At 39.5% G+C, this 5,157-nt stretch overlaps 1 protein-coding gene across 6 annotated transcripts in view; it reads right to left on the reverse strand.

Annotated features, from left to right (window-relative positions):
- Positions 1 to 5,157, reverse strand: part of Rcbtb1 (RCC1 and BTB domain containing protein 1) — a 56,367-nt gene that overhangs the window by 48,656 nt on the left and 2,554 nt on the right. The window contains exon 2 of one of the 6 annotated variants that reach the window (XM_026783183.1): positions 1,332 to 1,441. The exons of the other annotated variants lie outside the window; for them this stretch is intronic. The gene's annotated coding sequence lies outside the window, so the exon portion shown is untranslated. The remainder of the gene's footprint in view (positions 1 to 1,331; positions 1,442 to 5,157) is intronic. 6 annotated transcript variants of the gene reach the window in all.

Consider the following 5,157-nt stretch of genomic DNA (forward strand, 5'->3'; position numbering starts at 1 on the left):
ATCTCTAGTTAAAATCATGTATTACTAATATTATCACATGTAGTTTGCATGGTGTGTCTGCACATGTGGAAGTTAGAGAACTTTATGGGATTGCTTCTCTCATTCTTGAGTTCCAAGGATTGGACCTTGGTCACCAGGCTCGCACAGGAAGTGCTTTTACCCAGAGTCATTGCACTGACGCTAAAATCTCTAAACTTAGTAACAAAAATTTAAAACGTAGGAGTATCAAGCTGGGCATGGCAGCACATGCTTATAACCTTAGCACTCAGGAACCCAGAGATGAGGATTCAAAGTTCAAAGCTAACCTGGGCTACATAACAGGACCTTGTCTCAAAAAAAAGTTGGAATGTAAGATGATGACACAGTTCTTCAAATGAATGAAATATGATCTAACAAATTCACTTTTAGTAGAGTCAAAAGAATTAAAAGCACAAACTCAGTTATGCAGCAGTGGACAAGCGATATTATTTGACAGATGAATAGTTAAGTACAATGTGACCTACCCATAAACTTCACCTTGGGAAGAAATCCTGAACATGCTACAGCAAGGATAAGCTTTGAAGTCCCTGTATTACTATGAAACAGGCCAATCACACAGGACAAATGCACAGTTCCACTGTGTGGTATCTAGAACAGTCAGATCAGAAGCACACAGGAGGCAGAGGCAGGAGGAACTCTGAGTTCAAGGCCAGGCTGGTCTACACAGTAAGTTCCAGGCCAGTCAGGGCTATGCAGTGAGACCCTGTTTCAAAAAACAAACAAAGAATGAAAGAACAGTGGTTGTCAAGAACTGAGCATCAGAGGAAATAGGAGGGATGGTTACTGCTCCGGGGGTACAGTTTTAATTTGAGATGATAAATGTTCTAGAGATGAATGGTAGGGTAACTGAACAAAATTATCAATGTAGTTAATGTCATTAGACATTTATGAATGTTAAAAATGATACAGGACTGGAGCGATGGCTCAACAATTAAGAGCACTAGCTGCTCTTGCAGAGAACAGGGTTTGGTTCCCAGCACCCACATGGTGGCTCAGAACTATTTGTAACTCTAGGTCCAGAGGATCTGGAGTGCAAGCATCAGGCACACACATACATACAGTGTAGAAAAATACTCATATACATAAATTCTTAAAAAAAAAATAAAAATGTTTAGGTAGGTGGAAGTGGCGAACACCTCTAATCCCAGCACCGAGGAGGCAGAGGCAGAGGATCTCTGTGAGTTTGAGGCCAGCCTTGTCTACAACAGCTAGTTCCAGGACAGCTAGGGCTTTTAAAGAGAAAAACCATGTCTCAAAAACAAACAAACAAAAGTAAACTTAATGTTACATACATTTCACCATAATCTTAAAAACTCCAGCGATTTGATGGGCTGATCACAAGTTCAAGGTTCTCTTCTGGCTACAAAGTTGAGTCTGACACTAGCCTGGGAGATCTGAACCCCTGCCTCAAGAAAAATCCAAGCAATAACAGGTTTACATTAATCCTTCAGTAAATTCAAGTATACATTATTAAAATTAAGCAAAAAAACGTTTTAATCCTAAAAAGATGTACCTGCTAAAGTATAATTATATTTCATTAATTCTCTTTTGAATACTAAATATAGGTTAGAGATATATTCAAAAGAATATTTCTAAAAGAAATAGTTTCTTAGAATTTTTCAGAAAAAAAAAAAAGGCTTTTCCAGCACATACAGCAATATAACAGACCCAATAAAATTGCAAAGGCGATGAGTCTTCCCAGGGCTGGACTGATAACCACAACCAGGAGAGGTAATTAGCACATTCAATAGCTATTCCTGTATGCTTAACTAAGATAGTCAGTTTTGCTATTTTTCCAAACCTGTATTTTTTCCTTGGAAATGCTTTCTCATCAACAGCATTAACATGTTATTTTTTTTTTTTTACTCTGGTGATAATAAATAACAGAAAGAACAGAGAAATGACAAGCAGAGGCAGAAGACGACTTTGAACACCTCTCACCCAGTTGGTTCTTTGGCACTGAAAACAGAGCCTGCCTCCTCTCTGTCCATTAGCATTGCAGATCAATAACCCACTCCCAGAGATGGCTTTTTCGGAGAGCCTGTGGCATACTAAGAAAGATTATTTTATTTCCTATTCTCACAAGTAAATTCAGAAAATACAAACACAAACCTTCCAAATTTAGAACCCTACATTTAGAACTAGATGGCCGAAGGAGCAGTGAATCAATCCCCGGTGCCCTCTTAAGAGCCCATTTATTTTACTTTCCCCTAGGAATCAAGTATTCAGGCCAAGAAGGGGAAATTTTTTATTTTGCTGACCTGGCAAAAAAACATATTTGAATTTGTTTAGAGTTTGAAAAACAGGAAGTTGAGATCAATAGTACAAGAAAGTTTGTTTTTGATGTAATAACTCAATATTGAAAAAATACTAAGAATGTACGGCTGACCTATAAGTGTATGTCTTTGATAGACCTCAGGGCTCCTCTTCCAGACCAACCAGAACGTATATGGAACAAAGGGAATGATGTCACCAACAGGACTTTCTCCCTCTGAACAGCTTTTCCGCTGACCTGAAAGCTACTAAGGAAAAGAGAGTAAAGAAAGCAACTCTTCAAAGACAGCCAGCACCAGAATTCTAAGCAATTGGGTGTGATCTGTGGAGTAGGAAGGCGTCTCCACCTTCTCCAGCATGGAAACACTGGACCCCATGGGCTGGATATTCCCAGCATCTCCTCTAAGGCCAGACTTATGCTATTAGAAGCCTCAATGGCAAATACACCAGGCCTCTAAATTCCAGCTGTGTTTAATTAAGCACTTAAGATACATGATGAAGATTCCTACCACAGTGTTTCTATTTTATAGGCTGAATGAGTTGTGATTTGTGCCATCAGTTTAAGAAGTTAAGCTGCCTCACAACTCAGCTGTTTTTGTAGCTCATGGGCTACTGATAGACTCTAAGGGGCCTCACAAAAAAACTCCAACACAAAGTAATAATGTGAACCAAATTAATAGTAGAGCTAACTAATTCCTCTGCAATCACTCTAGATACCAGTTAAGCTAAGGACATTGTAAAGAGAGAGCAATACAATCCTGGCCAATACCCTCTGAAGGTCAAAAGCCCTGATAGAGATTCTAAATGCAAAAATAACATACAAACAAAAAAACCCATACTGGTCTAAGCAAATGATGGGAAACAGTAAACAAGTACACAATCCATGACAAATCATGTGCTAAATCTGCAAAATGGGACAATTATACGAAAATTATCACAGAAATGCTGGCATATGAAATTCTAGAGGTCAAATGCTCAGGGATAAATAATGATGAAGCATAAGCATTTCCTTAGGAAAAAACAACGTATTCTCTCCAGAGCGAGCCTCCTTAATTTTCTTCCTTTCCCATCGGTCTTGTAGGTACTGGGATGACATGAATATGTCGCCCTGCCCAGCTCTAAGTGCCCACCTGTGCATAAAGATTTAACAATATGGTTGTTGTCTCCATTTCTAAGCTCACTGTATCCGTATTCTAGGAAAACTTTCTAATAAAAGGGTTCCAGAGTTTGGGGCAAACTTTTTGGAGTACAACCTTGCAACTATCATCTGTCTATGTTACAGCATAAGATCAAGAAATCCTTTGGCTTACTGTAGAGCCAAAGCTACCTATAGGAACTTCTTACCTATTCTGGTGGGCTTTGGGATACCAAGACGTTATCCCTCCTGATCAAACACTCATAGTATGTTCAGGTCCAGCCTCTAAGATAGACCAACCTCAAATCTTTTAAAACAGAAATGCACCTTAAAACTTCTCTCCTTCAATGTTATAAGGGATACAAATAAAATGCAACTTCAAAATTTTTCTGAGACACTAATTCTATCACTACCTCAGCTGCAAGGATTGCTGACCGAACTAGAAGAATCAAAGGGAAAGCATGCCCTGAGTCTGGTTAAGACTTGACACCTGTGAACACAGCATCCGCTCCTCATCAGCCACAGCTAAGGCCACCTGCACAGAGGTCACTGAGGATCACTTCCCACCTTCGTGTAAAGCAGCATGACTACTACTAGAATTTCCCAACACTGACAGTGTCCACATTTTGTATAACTGGTTTGTTCAAATTCATTACTTAATATGAGAATGGAAGGTCCTATAGCTGTCTTTCCCTAAGAGGCAGAAATTATCTGACTTGAAGCATAATCTGCAGTAATGGCCCCTGTCACCCAAGGGGCTTCTTTCATTTCACTGCCCGGAAGTTTCTGGCAATTCTAGGACAGAGATTCTGACAGCTCATTGATAAGTGAAGAAATAATACTGAACTCATATGCTCTGGTTGGAAAACAAACGACCCAAGTGCTTACAGGGTTAGCTGGAGAAACCAGATCTTGTAAGGCAGGCTATGATAAAGGATACTTTTTTTTAATCCCAGCACTCAGGAGGCAGAGGCAGGAAGATCTCTATGAATTCAAGGCCAGTCTTAACTACATAGCCAGTTCCAGGTCACTCAAGACTACAGAGTAAGACCATGTCCTAAAACCAAAGAAACAAAATAAACCAGGTGAGGCGGAGCCCCAAAACTGGACACCAAAGTCTCTGGATTCTAGAGTCTAAAGGTATAGTCTGATCTCAGAATTTTCTTCTCCAAGAAAAAGGTTTCTCTTTCTGTTGTTCTTTTTTAAGCTCTAGCCTAAAACGGAACAGGAAGCTGCTCAGAGGATCTTTCTCAAAGGCAGAGACAAAAGTACTCCTAAGAAAACATCTGTTTGCTCAAGGTCTGATGGCAAACACATTAGAAATGACAGTTTGCTTATATGTGTTATATGTGAACATATGTGGTCACGAAAGATCTAACATCTTTTGAAAACAAGGATTTAAACTACACGCTAAGCTTCAAGAAATAACAAACTACAGAGGGAACATCACGCCCTCATCATTCGGATAACATCACAAAGCATTCAAGTAAAACCAGTGGTGATAATCACATCAGTAATAGCCAATGACACGGGAGGGAATTGGCTTTTATATTTAGCCAGTTACAGTCTTCCCTTTAATTCAGTATATTCCTATGTGTTACAAAATAAGATATAACCATAGAACCTTCATCTGGTGATGGATGGAGATAGAGACAGAGACCCACACTGGAACACTGGACTGAGCTCCCAAAGTCCCAATGAGGAACAGA

The sequence above is a fragment of the Microtus ochrogaster genome, chromosome 17 (assembly GCF_000317375.1).
Source record: "Microtus ochrogaster isolate Prairie Vole_2 chromosome 17, MicOch1.0, whole genome shotgun sequence".
NCBI classification, from domain to species: Eukaryota; Metazoa; Chordata; class Mammalia; order Rodentia; family Cricetidae; genus Microtus; species Microtus ochrogaster.